This window comes from Amphiprion ocellaris, chromosome 11, assembly GCF_022539595.1.
Source record: "Amphiprion ocellaris isolate individual 3 ecotype Okinawa chromosome 11, ASM2253959v1, whole genome shotgun sequence".
NCBI lineage: Eukaryota > Metazoa > Chordata > Actinopteri > Pomacentridae > Amphiprion > Amphiprion ocellaris.
The window spans coordinates 20,321,350-20,341,440 of record NC_072776.1 but is presented as its reverse complement, the minus strand read 5'-3'; the positions used below and the strand labels follow the sequence as shown (position 1 = coordinate 20,341,440).

The following is a 20,091-nucleotide window of genomic DNA, read 5'->3' as shown; positions in this document are numbered from 1 at the left end:
CATTACATTTTTTAACAGTGGAATCCTGTGGAAGTTTTCCCTCCTCAAGTAGAAGTACATGAGTCAAGCCAAGGCAGTTTATAATTAATAAAATAATGATTCACAGGAATAACCAAATAATAAATAAATAGTCACTGTATCAATGGTAGAGGTCAGCGGAAAAGGGTCAAATATTTTTTTTTTCTTGGTAGTAAAGCTAATCACATAACCTTTGTCTGTTCCTTCAAATTTGCTGTATTTTATATTACTTCTTCCTGAAATTGTAAACCCTCATTTTTATGGACAATCTCCATCACAAAGCATCTCTGAATTTCTGTGATTATCTAAGAAAAGTCTTTTTATTAAAATAATGATAGCTGTCTTTGCTTATAATTGAGAGTATGCATTGAATGCCCTGCTTATCATTCCCAGTGTCCATTTAATGTGCTCCGAAGGACAGTCGGTGCTTTAGGGATACTATTATCCTTCGACACACAATGACAATACAGCTGCAGCAACATGAAAATTATGCAGTGAGGTCAGACAAGCATGGGAATAAAGATAATGCAAAATGACAAAAGAAATACAACAAAGGTACAGTGTTGTTCAAATGACTCGATTACACAAATTTGAATATACTGAAGTGCCTGTAAATGTTGCTATAGTGATGATGCGATGCCTGCTGTATACATTCATTCCATGCATTTTTTGTTGCTTAGTTTTTGTTAGATTACAAAACAAAATCACTGGAAATGTCAGATACTACAGTTCACTATAAAACAGTTTACTTTTTTCCTCATGTAGATATACAAGCTGTTAGAAACCTTTGCACTCTCTCAATAATGTTAGTGCATATGTGCAAGTGACATTACCACTGTCAGTTCCTAATGTCACAGTATCCAGCTTAAGTTTACCGTATGTACCCAACATTCATATTTGTCAGACATCTTTCATTATCAACCCTGTACCTTATCCATGCAGTTTTGATCTCAATCCCTTATTAACTGTTTTAGACAAGTGTTTTAATTTTTTGGGGATGTCAAAAGTGTAAGATTTTCCTATTAGAAGTTAAGTTTTTTCAGAAAATGACACTCAAACCGACACACAAAATACTATAGAAAGCCCTTGGCTTTTCTGCCTTTTGTAGTTCAAATTGCCAGAGAATGCTGAGTTTTTAAAAAGTAGCACTTGACCAATTAAATGCATTTTGCTTCCAGGGAGCATATCTTTTGATGATAAGCTTGAACAAGAATTGTCATTGTTCGGGCTAAACATCTTATGCTCGCTGCTGTGGCCTATTAGCACCATCCCTCTGTAACAATGTACTTTCTAAGATTTCAAAATGGTTTCTCAGCCACCAACAGCTTTGATGCATTTGGGAATATGAGTTGTAGAAGAGCATAGAGAAAAGAATACATTCACAGTTACATGTACCAAGAATTGTTTTGTTGCTTCATGTCTGTAAGCTGCCATCCTGCCAGACCCTCCCTTTTGCCCCAAAAGCGGGCTATAACCTGTCATCTTCAATCACTCGGCCTGGTTAACATCTCAGCATAAATAACAGTCACAAGCCAACAGCCCCTTGCATTGTTCCTCTGCCACCGAGCATTAGCTTGGAGGGATAAAACAGTTTATTGGTGCGTGTCTGCTAATAAGCTATGCTCGCTGATAGTTGTCCACCCTTTCTTCTGTCTGACCAGAAAATACAATTAAAAGACGATGCTTGTTTTCTGCATGCCGTTGGTAATCGTTAATGGAGAACATAGATCACTCCTGTCATTTATTAGATAATGATACACTGCTAACTGTAAACTGTCTCCACTGTTTCTCTATAAATAGTAAGGCTTTAGTTATCTGTTTCTAAACTGAAATTCATATTTCATATGAATAAGGCTTGAACTTGAAAACTCAACACGCATCGTTGCCACTATATTATAAGTAATGTAGGCAACTAATGTGTTTTTTTTTCTTTTCTTTCTTTTTTTTTTTAAACTAAGCTGACTTCATAACAGCAAAATAGCATACTAGATTAGACATGATCCATTCAGGAACAAAGAGATTACTGAGAGGACAACAAAGCCCATGATATCTGTTATTAATCATGACCCCATAGTTTGATAATTATAAGAGAAATTAACATGGTAAGACATAGCATGTCATTCATTCGGAGTGATTGACTGGAAAACTTAAAATTTGTGTCCAATCTAATTATTTTTGTCCCCCTCCCAAAGATGTCACCCAGACAATACTCGGGGAGCATAAGGGGCCCGCAGTGATATACAGTTACAGTTAGGGAATCATAATTCTTGGCCACAGAAAAATTGTAAACACATCTGTAATGTCAGCTATAATAAGTTAGAAAGAATTTACCTTTATGCGGATCCAAACAGATGACCACCACCCCAGCTCTTAACAAAAGGTTTGTAAAATGGCATTGAAATTTTATGCCTCCTGCCACTAGGACAAGATGCGAAGCTGGCAAACCATTGGCCAAGACATGGAGACACGGAGTCACGTGGGCGATGAATCATAACCTGTGATGTCACATCGTGGCGTATAACCCGAAAATACTCCCCAAATTGAACGAGTGCTGAAGCCGATAGTCACGTCGTCGTGCTTTGACCATTGCATGAGCAAGTGTTGTCCCTTACATGGGCAGAAGATTTGACGAGTGCCCCAGATTAGGGTACCCCTCAGGGTCTGGGGGGAGGTTGGAGGTGGCAAACAATTGAGATGGGCGCCTGGATATTCTGCGTGACATGTCTGCGAACGCATCGAGTGCTGTTGCTAAATGCTATTGTCGTGCTGTTGCTAAAATCGACATTTGTACTCCCCTTTTGATTTTGTGTATTGTACCCTGCAATTCGGAGATGGCATAAAAAAATTTAAGTTCCCTTTCACCAAATTATCTGTTTCCATACCTTGGAATTGACACAGTGTAAGTCCAGCATCAGACCACTGTACCAATGTTCAATACAATAGCACAGAGACTTACTACAACAGTGTTTTTTTGACTCTGGCTACATAAAAAATGTCCATGCTGTTGGGATCTATGCTACTGTGTTGATACAAGCAAACAAAATGAGTACTAATAAACTCTGAAATTGACTGATTTAATTTCTCTGCATAATGACTCTGTGCCGGAATATTTTTTGATTGACTGATAACACACATGCAATTACTATCCAGGTCAATAATGACACTTGCAAATGTAGCTCTTATCTTATCATGCTGCTCTGATGTTTGTTTTTATTCATTTCTGCCCATTCTGAAGGCATTTGCTCCTTTCAGTCTCTGTAAGTCATCAATATGTCTTGTGCTGTATCCATACTGATAGAGACACTGCATGCAAAATGGATTCCTAGTGTTGGATAGTGGATTTTTTTGTATGCGTTTATGTGAGTTTTTCTACCTTGGTAACGTCAAGTTAGAACCATGAAATAACAGCCTTACCAGAATCTAATTCATCTCAGGCACCACAAGAATGAAGTGTTTACTTATTTACTTAAAGATAAATATGTTCTTGCGCACTTTGAAATCTGTTTAAATTTGCAATTACACTGTGATTTCTTTTTTCTGTTGTTTTGTTCATTAACTGGTATACTTGTAGTCCACATTTTGCCTTTTAAATGCTGTTAGCAGTGATAATTAAGACAAATAGAAATTGCATATCGTTGGGATGAAAGTGTTTTGTTGTAAATGGCACCCATATGAATAAAAAATTAAAAATAAATCTGTTGACCACAGGACTGTTCACAAAGTTGGTTATAAGATCAATTTGAACAAAATTTTGCAAAATTCATTGCCTCAGTAATTAAGATTAAGTAGTTAAGTTTAGGTGTATGATTGTGATTAATTTTTATTCATTTTGCAGCTCTACTACTGTGTTAGCCATTGTGATTGTGTGAATGTAGTAGTCGTTTTCTTCTTCACTGGGTCAGTCGCTATCTCCTTGCTGGCACCATCACTGTCATCAGCTGTGTCTGAGGCTGAATTTCTCCACCAGTGTTGTCCTCTCTTTCTTCTTCTTTTTTTTTTTTTTTTTTAAATTAGCTATAGATCAGTCCTGCGATAGACTCCCCTGCCTTCACCCAAAGTCAGCTGGGATAGACTCCAGCCCCCCAACAACCCTAATGAGGAGTAAGCGGTCAAGATGATAGATGGATAGCTATAGGTCACTTCTCCTCTGGTAAAAGCTAAAATGATTGTTTCTGAGAAACTGACTGAACCAGTGAAGAAGTAAAAGTACTACTTCAGCCACAATGGCCAGCACAGTAATTACCTGGTGCTGGCCACAAAAGCTTAGTGATAATCATGCTAACCCATATGAATTCGACCATACGACTCTCTCACAATCTCACAAATACACTGATCAGACACAACATGATGACCACCTGTCTAATATTGTGTTGGTCCCCCTTATGTGGTCAAAAATGCTCTGAACCATTGGGCATGGACAAGAGGACCTCTCAGGATGTCCCATGGGGTCTGGCACCAGGACGTTTGCAGCAGATCGTTTGGGTAATCTGGATTGTGTAGTGGGGCCTCTCTAAATCACACTTGTTCCTCTGCATCCTGTTGATGCTTGATCAGAATGGAGTCTTGGAAGTTTGGAGGTCAAATCAACATCTTGGGCGATGGTCATATTCCCCAAGATGTTCCTGATTTGTTTGATGTTTTTGCAATGTGGTGGGGTGCATTTTCCTGCAGGGGTAGGCCAGTGACATTTTGGATTGTAATTTGCATGAAGGAGTGTTCTTGTTCTGGGACAATGTTTATTTGGGTGTCTATGTCTCATCAACACAGATGCCAAAATCCAAGGTTTTCCAGCAGACCATCACATTGTACCGATATAATCAATGTTATTCATGTCACCTGTCAGTGGTCAAATGTTGTGACTGATTGGTATAGGTTTCATATGTCATCATTTTGGTTGCACTCTGGAGTCCTGTGTTTAGGTAAGCTAGAACACCTGGAACAGCTAGAACTGTAGAGTGCTGTTAAATTTTGTTTTGTCTAGTGTAACTTTTGACTACAGTCCCAATGACTTCATTATATACAAACACTCGCTGCAGCCTTGTGGTTTTATTTTCAGTATTAATTTTCTCATGATACTGTGAGTAGAAAAAGGTGTAATAATTAATAGTTTAATATTTTGAAACCGGTATATAAGCCTGGAAGTGTTTTTGCTTCACGATTCTAGATCTTATTGTAAGTTAGATGGCTGTCTCTCCGAAGACCTCCTGGGTTCAAGTTATTATCTTTTCTTAGAGGGTTAATATTGTATCCAACTGAACACTGACTAGCTCAGAAAGGTTGAAAGGGTCAAGTGAGGTAATAATCACAGTTAGATATGTCCAGGGATCTTTTTCCACACACAGAAATCATCCATCTTAAATAGGCTTTCTTCTGAAAGCCAGTGTGAAGGGTAAAGTAACAAAAGGGAGGGCAGCAAGAGGTCAGGCTAATCTTAAATACATCATTTTCTCCTGGACATAAGTTTATTTTTTCTTAACTTCATGTCTCTAAAGTATGGCTTGTATCAATTCTAAACAAAATACACCATTAGTCTTCACTGTCATCCACCTCCATATCTGGATTTGTTGCAAAGAAACATTTAGATCTTTTAAAAACAAAACACAAGTACTTTTTACTGGATGTAATGTGGCTTTACAATTAAGTAGGACAATTGACTCAACAGGCAATATATTTTCAGTGGATAACAAATGACTTGGCATGAAATCTAATTTCATTTTCAGTGTAACATTTTTCTTCATGACTGCATTTTCAAAGATGAATTGCAGAAATCAAATGGTTGAGCTTTACAATGATAGATAATACCAGCAATAAGAACAAAAACAAACAAACTGCTCACACGTTGAGCACAAAACAAAATGACTTGTCCAAGAGCTCCAGCCTTTTCTATTTTTTTTTTTTTTAGTTCAGATGCCCCCAGCTTTGTCTGAACTCTCTAATCACATCTCGCCACCACAAACCACATACCTATTAAATGTTGTATCAAAATATGTACAAATAATTTAGCTTTCTTGTGTAGTAGGCATCATATACAGTGACAAGAAAAATTATGACCCTTTGGCATTACTTTGTTTTCTGCATTAGGTGAAATTAGATTTGATCTTCATCTAAAAAACACAATGTGCTTAAGCTGACAACACACAATTCTAATCTTGTGTGCCTTAATTTCCCTTTAATAAACATTTCTGGTGCTGATTAGGGAAAAATATGTTTATGTGGACCTTGGGTTCTAATAATAGTGATGACTGCAAACAGGTAGGTCAGACAGCGGATCATTAGATCTGTGAAACATACAGAAAGAATTTCATATTATTCTTCTTACTTTGGCTCAGCCGTATTATTAAGATTTATCAATAGGGTTGATGATATAGCTGTAAAATATATTTTGATACAATGTTTGTCAACAATTATTGATCATTTTTAAGACCTATTGAAAATAGAAAAAATAAGAAAATATGTTTTAGTTTGAATTCACCCATCGTTACTTTGGATTTTGCACCTTTTGCCAGTTTTTTTTATCAAGGCAGACAAGTAATAAGTTTAATGTCAACACAACAATAAAGAACACACAAATACATTTGCACTCATTTAAATAAATGAGGATAAAACATTACCTAGTTGGTATGCACCATTATATCCTTAGGTAGTACTGTGTGTTCTTCTCAGACAACTCAACTATACTTTCACGTTTGCTGTGTTCACTTCACAAAACATTTTCCTGGTGGTATTGTGGAGAATCATGCAGGTATTTTATTATTGATTTAATTTTGGGAGCACAGTGGTTTCCTCTGTGATGTTCCATCATTTATATTGTGCCTGATTATGATTAATGAAAATGGTCCCTATTTGGACCCTCCTTAGATATTGTTGGAGTCGTCCAGCGTATACATACAGATAATAGCATGTCCATATTCAAAGTCACATTATCTTAAATTTTTGTTCCAAATGGTAGATTTTGGGTGTTTGGTACATGCTGGTTCTGTGGTACTCTGTCATGATTTACTTGAGCACTTGGATAGAACAGAGCCTAATTCATCTTATTATACCAAGTTTCCTACCATGAGAAGTTAAAATACTTGTGATAAAGACTTACATTAACATTAGCTGAAGTTTATCAGAGGACACTATAGGGATTAATGTTAACCTAATGCGACATTGTTGATCCTTCTGGTCTTTATTTTACTTTGTTTTATTTATTTATTCATTTATAATAAGCTTGAATAACATCAGAGCTGCTTGTACTACCGTTACTGTTTCCATAGATGTTTCTTCCACACCTCAGCTGCACCTTTTACTGTTTCCTCTGATCAGAACCTCAGACTTTCTAGTGATGCAATGGGAAAGAAATGCTATTAGTTTACTGAAATAACTGTCACGGGCTGAGGCGAACCCAGGTAGAGAACACACAGACACGGCTGGATCAGGTTAAACAAGATTTTATTAATACAAATTGTATTAAATAACAGGGAAACTGAGCAGGGAAGGAATAACTAACTAAGGGTTAAATAACCGAGTAGCTAAAGCCAAAAGATGAACTAAGCAGGGGTAGGAAGAGAAGCTAACTAAACTCACTAAAGGGCTGGGCGAGGGGCAGGCAGGCTCCTGGAGACCAGCGGTCCAGAGGCGCGCACTGCTGGATCTAGTGAGAGGCAGGCAGAAATGACCAGGCAGCACGGCCAGCAGAAGAGGCTGAAGCAACTATCTGGCAGGGTGTGGAGTGTGGAACCGGCTTTTATTGCAGAGGATGGGGAACAGGTGTTCTGAGCTGCAGCCGCCCGGAGTTCTGCTGATGACTGATTAGTATTGAGGACAGCTGCTGCAGAGAGCAGCACAGTGGAGAAAGAGCAAGAGCAGAGGAGGCCGAGAGAGAGGAAGAACTGAAAGAAGTGGAGAGGAGGATGAGTGAAGAAAAGGAGGGAGAAGTTGAGATGTGGGGTCAGGTGGGGGCTGATGCAGGGACCAGGGAGGAGGCCATGACAATAGCCAATCAAATGACAGTCTCTCCCCTTTTCAATATCCAGATGAAGTCAAGTTATGTTGGCAACTCCAACATATGTAACATTAGGGTTGCAAATCTGACTGGCCTGCAAGGCTTTATATCAGGAAATCAAATGCAAGAATGAAGGGAAAAACAGCTTTGTCTGGTTACAGTGTTATCAGGTAGCTGATCAGTTTGTGTTTTAACATTTATTTTAGTTCATCACTTTGGGCAGGCATGTATACCAAGGTACCAGGATTTCATTATGGTAATTGCGTGATTATGGGTGGGTCTCAATAGCCTGCACGTTAGGGATGGCATCCTTTCATTAAAACACTGTTAGCATCAAACAATCAAATGTGGCCATTTCATGCAGCTGTGAAGCTGAGTAGTCAGGGAAAAAAAATGAAGTGATACCAGCTGCACTCTGGCTTGTTGTTTAATTAAAACAGGCCACGGCACGAATTCTACAGCTGCATTATCTGATCTGAAGTCCAAGTTAGATGTTTCTAGCTACAGAGACACAAGTGATTATAGTTTTTAAAAAGTACTACAAAAGAAATAGTTATGCAGCGCGGACACAAATACATCCAACTAAATCCATAATATGTGTACTGATACCATGCCATAAAGGCCATGGTCCACTGTCCTGATGACTCCGCTTGCTATATATTTTTTGCCAAAAATCAAGGACAATACACACCAGTGTTTGATGTCCATCACAACAGCCATATCACTGGTTATCTATGTATGCCCCCACTGGCAGCATCTTGATGTCAACTGTCAAGAAAAACATTTTTTTTTCCCCCCATTTGCTCCCAAATTATCACAACCGAGCTGCTACACCTTCAATACTTTTGGCTTTGAAACACATTCAGTCTCGGCTACGCTCGTCATTAAATGATGCACCGGTGGCTTATGTGAGCTAAAAGCAGTCTGTGAAACACAAAAGTGGCCTATAAAGTTACTCTGATGATAAACCTGTGAGCAGGTGATTTTATGATGGAAGAATTTACAGGAGACCCAGATGTCTTAAACAGAGGCAATTACTGAGGTTCAGTGCTGAGGGAACCAGAGATGACAAGTGTAAGTTAACACCATGTAATGCCCCCCAGTTATCAAGGTTGCCATCCCAAGGTGGTACTTAAACCAATACGTTTGTGTCAAACTTACTTAATGTTCAAATAATGGTCGTCTTCAAAGGGACACAGCACATATCCTTACATGTGTCTGAAAGTCATATTGTGTATGCAATTGTCCCCCAAGGCCTCACTCCCAAAGCCATAGAACAGAGGCTTCTCAACATCCATCTGTCCTTGTTTGAGACAGACAATGAACTAATATTTGTAGTGACCTCTAAAAAACTATACAACCATGTAAGGTGATAAAACCAACACTATGGCACACTCTTAAATTTGAAACAGTTTTAGACTAGCCAGACAGACAGGCAAAACAGACCATTTAACTGGCAGTAGGCACATGGAAAATCCCTTGCAACATTGGACAGTTAATATTAAGTCTTCAAGATCAGCTCAATAATATTGGATTTAATTACATTCCTACAGAGCTGTTTTTAATGCTCCTCCTTGGCCAGTTCAGGGATAGTGCCAGAGAGAGCCACACTAATAGCAAAATAATGAGGGCAGAACTGCTACTGATATTTTAGAGCTAAAAACAGCTGTTTGAGAATCATACCTGCTACTGCAGAGGTAGCATTGGTCAGGTCTGTGTGTTAGTGCACACTTGGTAAATCTTGTTGAACGTTTCCCACACTATTATTGTTTTTATACTCTACGAATGCACTTTTCTCATGAATAATGAAAATTTGTAGGATCAAAGGCTGATTTTATGATCTAGTCCCAAAAAAAAACTTCCATTGTACCTTAGTCTGGCTTTCATTTTTAGAACTGTTCAATGACCACAACAATTGCACTGAGCAGTAAAATGGTTACACTACATCTACAGTCTACAAAAATGAAGCATGAAATTGTTGAGCAAGAGTGTAAGCAGCCAGTCTTAACTTTTTACATGCTTAACTCAACAAATGTTACAGTGTTTGCTTGTACCTGCACATTTAGATCAGAACCAAAAAAGATGCTGCTTGCACTAACTGATTTATTTGAATCCGCAAAACAGTTTAGTTTAAAAAAAAAAAAAAAATCTCATGGATTATCATTTTTATATCTTCTCGAGAGTGTTTGTTTTTGATATGTTATTAAGTTGACTAACATACTTAGTAAATCAAATGAATATTGTTGTGTTACGGTATAATAACACATCATTGTTACAATGTGTACAATTACATTGTAAGATTATTATTTTAGCCAGTAGAGCTACATAGATGAAAAGGAAAATTGTGTGAACCACATATGTAAGTGTGCATGAAATCTCTAATGTGTTTGTTCCTTGTTAATCTCTGCATCGTGTATGCTCCAGACTCCATAATATGGTCAGAGGTAGCAAAGGCATAGTATTCCTTCCCTATAGGGTTATGAAAGGAAGCCAGTATCTGCTGACTTAGTCCTATCAGTCCAAAACAGGGCTCTGTACAGAGAGCCAGCTTAGATATATATTTTTTTCTGAGCATGAATCTATAAAGCGTTGCTCCAAGTATTAAATTGTCAAAACACACATACATGTGTATGCACAGGCACGTACAACTTGCTCAAAGGATTTGAATACAAACAGGCACACAAAAAGACCAATATAGAAAAACCTGAAAGCAAACTTGTGCACTTTTATTTCATTCTTCCTTCTCACTTTTAAGAAAGTTGAGCTGGGCAGTATCAGTCACAGCACACGCGGGTTCCACTGTAGTATGTAGCCATCTGACTTGGATATTATAGACTGCTGTGTTTAGTTGGTGGCTGAGCACAATTTATATTTGCCATGCAATTCCATTTGCTACGTTGCAGGTTGACTGTGTATTAGAAAATCAGCTGAGTAGGAACCCTGAGCAAGATTGTTTTAGTGGGACCAATACTCAATATCTCTACTGTATGGGTATATGTACTGTAAATCTCTTTATAGTCCTTCTTTCCCTTGAAGGCACTATTCTGTAGTATTAGGAATGTCTAGAATGGCAAGAGGTAATAATGTACAGTCGCTAAAAACACAACAGGGGAATTTGAAGGTGAAAGTTTGCTGATAGAATAGAAAATATGAGTCATGTGCAGGGAGTGCAGTAAAAGAAGTGTTTGGGAATAGGAGGTGTTCTGCTCTGTACACTGCCATATACTTTTGCATCTGTACACCACTATTACTGACACTAAGTGGGTCTCTCTAGTTATTGTTGTTGGGCCTTTGATCCCTGCAGAGTTAATTGACTTAACATTTGAGTCACATGGATAAGTCTCTTAGAGAAGATAAAAAAATAAAATTAAAAGAAAAAAAAAAACAGTTCCAGTTCAAGGACTGCCTCATTCATAGTCTACATTTCAAGGCTGAATATGTCATTACAGCCAACAAGGCCCTTTTGTCCCAGTGGCTTCACCAACTATTGCTGAAATATATTGCTTTTTTTGCCCAACTATGGCGATACAACAGGTATATCTTTGACGGCTCATGAAATCTTTCAATATATAGCGCATTGTTTTTTTGTTTAATAGTGCATTCAGGCTATATTATCAACTATGTAAGTTGGGAGTACGGCATAAGCTAGCCCAACAAAAAGCCACTTCCAGGGTGATGTAATGAGCTGTAAAGATAAATTCAATGACATATTTCATTTCACTATTTGTACATTATTTGTCCATCATTTGTCCATCATGTGTTGAAATAAATCACTGTTATTCATGCTGAAATTGCATACTGGGTGGCAGTGAATTTTGTGAAAAGTGTTTTTATATTGTGGATATTTGAGTGAAAGTACCTACATTAAAATATTTGACTTCACAAGGTGACCAGAACAGCACAGCTGCTCTTTCAGTTTCAGTCGGTGCAAAGCCAGGCTGTCTCATTTAGCGAAAAGGTGCAGGTTAAGGCAACTGGCCTTTAGTCTATTTATCAGTGTTTGTTCGTGACAGAATTACAAATGTTGATTCATCCAGTTAGATAAACACATTCATTGCAATACCTAAACAGTCCTAACACTTGTACAGAATAGGTGTTCAAATGTGCTTCTGGACGTGCATCTGTTTATTTTGTTTTTTCTGCATTGCTTTGTGTTTTTTTTTACTGAGATTTAATGTTGATGTGGTATTTTCAAATCTGCCAGTTGTGCCTTTCCTTGGTATAGCCCCTGACCATGGTAAGATGGTCAGGGGCTATACCAAGGTGTTAAAATGACAAAGGCTAAAATCTGCCTGAAGGAATTCCTCCCCACACTACAGTTTAAACTGTTAAAGAGGACTTTCCTTGAGCAAAGGGCAGCCCAACCTGTTGATAGAAGTCAAAATGACATTGTGAAATTGTGATGAATCTGAAGGCCTTTCCATAGAATTTGTCTATATGACTGATGTCACCATATTACCAGGGATATTTTGATGGAGGAGCGAGCCAAAACCATTAAAAAAATATTTCATTCCTGCAAGACAGATGTCAACCCGCAAGCTAACTGAATAGATGAACTGCATGCTACATTGGAGCTACTCACTTCAGTCTCAAGTTAACGTTCGTGCAGAAGGCAAGCTTGCCTTTCCAAGAAGGAATGGCTATGTCCCTGGTGTATTAGAGGAACTGTAACAGCAGGGAGCTATTTCTGTGGTCGAGGTTGATGACTGGGAGAGACTTCTTATTCCATTTACTGACATTAAAGAGGCTGCTGGAGATGGGTCAGTCAAGCAGCCTGTGCAGTACTGTACACAAGACTCAAGAAGCAATAGGTCTAGTATACCTAGTAGTTACTGGAGGATGATAATATTCTTATATTGTGATATCTTAATCTTTACAGTTCAATCTTAGTTAGTTCTCAGGTAGTCAGACATGTTTCTAATGTTTCAGTCAGTAGGAGTTGCATGTGAGGGTTCAGATGTGGCTCAGTGGGCTAAAACTAGTTTGCAACATGTTTCTACAGTAATGGAGTGGTATACAGAAAGCAATGTTTAAGAGCTACACTTGTTTATGCAGCTAAAATTAGAACAATTATTATTCGAGATTTTAACTTTGCAGTTCTAAGCTACATTATGTTTCACACTCGTAGTTCGAATAAGGAAGAGGGGAGTCTGATGTTAGGATTTTACTGTAAGTGGATTATATGCCCTGCTGCTATATCAAAATGTTTGCACAATTTAGACCTGTGCTGAAACGGGCTGAAAAGGCTGAGAGAAAGTGGGTAAGAAGTGAAAGTAGGGTATGAATGGTGAGCAAACATTTGCTTATTTTCTTGCCTACCAAACAAAATCATGTGATCGCAAGGTAGGTTACATTTATCAACAGTATTTCAATTTAAAACTGCAAAGCAAAGACACCTACTTACTTGGACGTCTTTGTAAAAGAAGAGAGTAAATTCCATCAATTTAACATTGGCAGATGGCGGAAGTTTTGTTACTCACCAGATCTGCACTGGGTGTTGTGTTCCCAGGGCATATAGGACACCAAAACAATGTGGTCTCACACTGACACAGGTCAGTTCATCAGCCTTTGGACGTCCCTTCAGGTTGATATACAGCCCATGCTGAAGCCAGACCAAGAAAAATAGACATCAAGTGAGGTTGCAGCAGAGGATAAGAAACATCCTATCTATTGTGACTATCTCCTTTTTAGATAGCTGTATTGTTTTGTATTTCAGAATGGCGTAGCACTTCAAATTGCTTTAAAACTGCACTGAAGTATACATTATCAATACACGGGTTGATTTTCTTGGTGAATTCTGTGTTTCTGCACAAGATGAATTAGTTTTGAAGCTCATCAAGCCTCTCCTACCGCCCACTTTTAATCAGAATTAAACAGTCCATCAGTCATGTTACTCATAGTGTGTGCATGCATTAACAATGAGAAGGTGTTTCTGACCAAAGAGGGATCCCAAAAGTCTCCTAGGTTTTTTCTTCCAGGTCATGTGACCTGTGACTATCAGCCTTCCAGCAGAATGGGGTGACTGGACGTCGGGCCGAAAGATCTAAACAGATCAGAGTTAAAACATGAACAAAGAGCAAGCTGTGGTGGGTGGTCAGTTAGTCAGGGTCTATTTATAATTGGGTATTGAGTCAATGATGGGATCTAACTGACACTTTGAGCCAATCATGGGGATCTTAAATGTAAAAATGAATCTTTTAAGTGAGATGTGAAGTGCATACTGCTTACAGAATGTTGCTTAATTAAAGTGCTTGATATATATACTGCTGGGAGCCTTAGCAGTCTATTGTAAGATGACTGTAGGTATGTTGTAACAATACTTTCATTATGTGGATACATCCATTATTCAACCTGCTGATTCAGTGACCTGATAAACAAAATAAATATACTACACACACACACACTGAATTGCAGTAACCAATTTGAATCACAAATTCCCCCTGTGCTTCACATTTTAGGACAGGTCAGTACTTGCATTACAACAGTACTGCCACTTTTCCCATACTACTGGTGCTGGGACTGTGAATACTAATGATATTACAGCTACTGCCAGTTAGGGTAGGGCAATCCCAATCATTTTATCATCATTATTGTGGGATATTTCCGCATTATAGTTGTTAAGGTCATTTTACTGCCTAACCCAACTACTCATGTCTTAATGTTACAGCTACTGCCACAACCACAACTCTTACCACTGTTGAAAGTGAAATGTGTGCTAAATAATCTTCAAGCTAACATTTGTAAACACAGTTTAGAGCGTAGTCTTGAAATAAAAGTTGTCACCCTCACTTGAATGAACAAATTTGTTATTGCAGGATTGTGACATATAGCTATACAAATACAAAAACTTGAGTTGTTTCATCAGTGGTAGTTGAGTTAAGACAAAGTATAAACACTCAAGTAACTTAAATTATAAATTTAAAGATTCACTTCTGATTACAACTGATATATAAAATCATGTTTTGCATAAAACCCTTTTTAGTATATGTTTAACAGGATAAATGTACTGTATGCTTATGTGACACATATCACTCTGTACAGTTAATTTTAAATTTATTAACCCTTGGAAACCTGTGACTCAGGCATACTTAACTTGTATGCAAGAGATACATATATGTGGTAATTCAGTGTGCCTGCACTTACGTCTCAAAAAGTTCATTTCAAGGGCAACTTCTTGGTTGGATTTCAACCATTAGAAACCAGCCATTACGAGAGAGCCTGAAAGTAATTTATAAAATTTCTGTGTTTAGATAAATCAAATTCAGTAGATGTACATCCACTTACTTTGCTGCGCCTGGTCAGCCAAAGCGGATTCAGATCAGATTAATTGTTGAAACTGGATTGAGTGGATCTGTTAGAGAAAGGAAAATAAAGCTTTGAGGACAGTCCTGAATATTTCAAACCACATGGTTCACTCCACATCAAGACTGATATTGTAAATAAGAACTACCAAAATAACCAAAACTCAGTGAGAAAAATGTTCTGAAATAAATATGAGACTTGATATGAAATGATAACTAACCTAGATCTAGATAAACTAACATTATAGAGAAAGTGTCTTTAGTTTACACATTTGCGAATTTATTTCATACAAATGTCTTGTAATTTATCTTCCTTTTTTATTTGTATTTTTTTTTTTAGCTGTATCAGTTTTACACCAGCAGATGGCAAGCATGTTATGTGTCTGTATTGCCAACCTATCGAAGTCAGTATAATGGTGGCAAAATTCTGGAGAAAGCTGCAGAGTCCTATTTGGAATTACTCTGAATATAACTGTCTCTTAGATAAGCGTTTTGACAACTAAATAAAACTGAACTAAAATAGTAAACAGAAAGTCAGAACTAAATAAAAATAAAGGCTAATGAAAAATGAAAGACTACTATAACCTCTACATATTAAAATGAATTTTTGTGTTGTCACACCTGGTGAACTGTCAACCTTCAGTTCAGTTTTCAGTTATAAAATGGGCACAATGACTAAATAATTAATTGCTGCGTGTTGTGCTAATGTTTCTTACTTTGTACAGTTGAGATGTTCACAGACAGCACTCCGGGGGAGGAGGAGACAGGACAGGAATCCCTGGGAAAAAGATTAGTTTATCAATTTATATTTCAATATAACTTGTACAGTTACGTTTGTACAGTAACGGCTCCCTCTGTCACCATCTGCCCAAATCCCACTGAGTACAGTGATCACCACGGCTCATTCATTTGCAGCCACACCCAAATGAACACACACACACACACACACACACACACACACACACACACACACACACACACACACACACACACACACACACACACACACACACACACACACACACACACACACACAAACAAAAGGAGTGTGTGGGTACAACAATCCTTTTTTCTTTAGAAGGGAATTACTGCCCTCTGCTGGTGTTTCTTGTGGCCAGCACCATACAGTTAGAGGACACTTGAGTTAAATAACTTCAGCTGCTTGTTACTGTAAGAACAGAACAGGTGGCAGAAGAATAGCACCAGGATAAATACTTCTCCAATAGTTGTGTTTTTCACTACTAACAGTAAAGTACAAAGTCTGAATTTTCATTTTTTTGAACATTGAAGCTCAAACAAATAGTTGGTTGACCAAAAAAGAAAATGTATTATGAGAAAATAAACAGGAGATTAATTTATGACAGAGCTAAATGTTACTTAAACCTTGCTGAAGGAACTGTTGTGGCAACATGAACATGCCTGTGTTGTATACATAAACACTGACCAGTCCACATTAAAGTGAATTAGCATATCATGTACTAATACAGAATAGAACCATATGAAAGAAATTTGCTTGATACTGTGAGTTACTTTGAGAAAAACACAAGAATAGCATCCTGTAGGTTTTAAATGCTTCTTAGGATTTGGTTTAAAGTATGCAAGCCCTCTTATTTTAATAGGTTTAAATAGTTAGATTCTGCATATCTCATACACATGAACAAAAGACAGGAAGAGAGCAAGAGAGAGTGCCCAAGCTCAAATAATCTACAATTAACACACACAGGTACACATGCACACTCACACAGTCACATAAACACACATACACTAATCTCGTCCTCATAAGCTGGATGGCGATCAGATCTTCGCTTTAGCTTTGCACCGAGGGTTGGGGGTGGGGTGTGCGGAGGTCCCCAGAGGTGAACTCTATTAGCACGCAGCATGAAAGTCAATGAAAAGGACCCCAGTGTGCCCCTGTCCCCTGACAGTATTAATGTTTAATGATATCTAAAAAGGCTAATTCCCCCGCCCCTTGGTTTTGCTCTTATCCTCTCATTAAATATCCTCACAATGTCATCACCTCCTCAGATTAGAGCACTGACCCCTTCTGCTGAAGGACTCAACCTTCTCTGATGGTAAAAGCCTCTCTCTCTCTCTCTCTCTCTCTTTCTGTCTCCCTCTCTTTCTCCCCCTCTTCCCCTCCCCCCTTACTCTCATTGTCACCTTCTCTCACACACAAGTGATTAATGCAATTAATACAGCATTTAAGCATTGTTAGCACTGTTAGACAGGAGGCAGCAGAAGACCATATATTGGAAGATGTGGGAAATATTCATCTTGTGCGCCCACAAGATTGTTTGCATCCAATGAATATAAACACCTCTGTGTCTGTGCACATCTGTCTCACAGGCTTCAAAGGGGGCCAAAAAAGGCATTATTTTTAAAAGTACAACAAGGACTTTCTATACTTAACTACTATACTTAACTATGCCTTGTTTCTACGAGAGGGACAGCAGTTCATTTGAAACTACAAGTTATGTAAAACAATCAAACCAAGTCAGGTGTTTTGTCCTGTTTCTGTTTATTGCAAAAGCAGTGAGAAGTAGAAATAGAAAGGGCTGGACTCATGGAGTATGATGTAGCAAAATATAACTGTTTTAAAACCAGGCGCTTGTACAGTCAGATCCTTTTGGATAGTGATGCTATGTTCATAGTTTTGTGTCTCTACACAACCACAATAGATTTCAGCTTAATAAAGGTGTGATGGAAGTGTGGGCTTTCAGTTTCAATTCGGATGGTTTAACAACAATATTGCATCAACTGTTTAGGAATTACCACCATTTTTTTGCATAGTCCCTCACAGGCTATTTGGACAAACTAACATAATTGTAAACATATACAACATATAAACATAAGATGGCTTCATGAAATCTGGAACCCATGGACAATACCAAGTTTAGAGTTTCCTCTCTTGAGAGACTTTGCCATGCTTTTACCGCAGCTGCTTTCAGTTGCTGCTTGTTTGTGGGCTCTCTTCCTTCAGTTTTGTCTTCATAAGGTAAAAAAAAAACATGTTCAGTTGAGGTAAGATGACTGGCTTGGTAATTTAAGAACAATCCATTTGTTTGACCTAAGAGGCTCTTGGGTTGGATGGATGGATGGATGGATGGATGGATGGATGGATGGATGGATGGATGGATGGATGGATGGATGGATGGATGGATTTGGTATCCATACATAAGGTACACATGCATAACACATGCCTGTGCTCAGTGCAAGGTCATTTTTTATTAAACATTTCATCCATTGGAAATGATACAAAGACTGAGCATCCCTGGCAGAGTGCTAGCCTTTTTCTTGTTGTTATTGTATTTTAATGATTCAATTTAAGATAATTCAGCTGGTCAATTCCTGTTCTTACATTTGTAAAATCCTGCTTTTCCATTAACATATTACAATAATCTATGATATAATATACTGTATTGCAATAAAACAGACATAGGAAATGTGGTTTTGCATTGAGTACTTCTAAAACAAAAGCGATATGTAAAGGGAATATACATTTCAATGTAATATTTAGCTTATGTTTTGAGCTCTCAAATGAGCAGGATGTCAGCTTACTACAGAATTTGTATATAATGCCATTTTTTAAACTGTCCTTTCTTATCAATGTTTTAACAAGTGACTGTAGGAGTTCAGTAGGTATATTGTTTTGATTTGCTAATACAAAGCTTCTAAGTTGTAGGAATTAAAAAGCGTGTTTCCTATTCAGATTACACTTATGCTTCAGTTGTTCAAAAGCCATCATAATATCAGAATTTGACAGTTACAGATCTTGATTGTTTCAAGAACTTAGAAGCATGGATTTCAAATGTAGCGTCATTTCTTCCTGGTGTAAAAAAAACCCCACTTACCCCATATTGGGCTGTATTGTGATAGGGAACCTGGTTCTTTTAGATATTTTCTTACATCATACCAGATTTTATTTGTATGTCTAACTATTGGGTTGCTGGTCTGTCTTTGTAGATTTTTCACTGTGTCAGAGTACAGGTAGCTACATGAGAAGAGGGAGTCTTAGACTCCGAATTTCCTTTTCTGTCCAGTGAGGAGTATCCTTAGTTGAGAAGTAAAACATGATAGACCTCAGCTGTGTGTGTGTGTGTGTGTGCGTGCGTGCGTGCGTGCGTGCGTGCGTGCGTGCGTGCGTGCGTGCGTGCGTGTGTGTGTAAGTTTGGAAATTTAACCCTCCATGATCAAATGACAAACATAGCCTTGCTTTTTTACGATTGCAAATGAATCCAACAAATAGTATTTTAATCTTCAGAAATAAATCTGGTGGTGTTGGCAGGGTAATGTTTTGAAAGAGATAACGTAGCATTGAGTAAAACATTCATTTTTAAAATATTGATTCTACCTGTTACTAAAACAGGCAGAAACATCCATCTATCAGCTGCAATTTCTTGATAACATCTTCTATCTTTGGCACAGTTCGTATCCTCAAGTAGGTGAATTCCTCTACCATGACAATAGCCTCGTTTGATGTTATAAGTTTGTGAAATGCTTCTGTTTGTCAAGATTTGTGCTGTTGGCATTTTATAAATCAGATGAAACCACTTGCTAAAACTCTATCCGTACCCAAACCTTTCCAAAACATCAAACAGATATGGCCACTTGACCCTATCAAAGGCATTCTCTGCATCTAATGATAGAAGAGCTGTATCTGTAGTTTCTTTACCAATAGTCATATTAAGTACTCAGTTATAAATCCATTCTAGACTCTATCAGTGATGTCTGGCATTCAATTTTGTACCCATTTGGCTAACATTTTACATAATATTTTAAGGTCAG

At 37.9% G+C, this 20,091-nt stretch overlaps 1 protein-coding gene across 6 annotated transcripts in view; it reads right to left on the bottom strand.

The window, feature by feature from the left end:
- pcbp3 (poly(rC) binding protein 3) overlaps positions 1 to 20,091 on the bottom strand; it is an 82,241-nt gene that overhangs the window by 34,572 nt on the left and 27,578 nt on the right. For 4 of the 6 annotated variants that reach the window (XM_023274516.3, XM_023274515.3, XM_023274517.3 and 1 more), the window contains exons 2-5: positions 16,023 to 16,084; positions 15,290 to 15,356; positions 13,943 to 14,048; positions 13,486 to 13,607 (exon numbers count right to left, since the gene is read on the bottom strand). The gene's annotated coding sequence lies outside the window, so the exon portion shown is untranslated. Of the gene's footprint in view, positions 1 to 2,349; positions 2,494 to 13,485; positions 13,608 to 13,942; positions 14,049 to 15,289; positions 15,357 to 16,022; positions 16,085 to 20,091 lie in introns of those variants that run through there. The other 2 variants (XM_023274513.3, XM_035950098.2) reach the window with 2 other exon arrangements.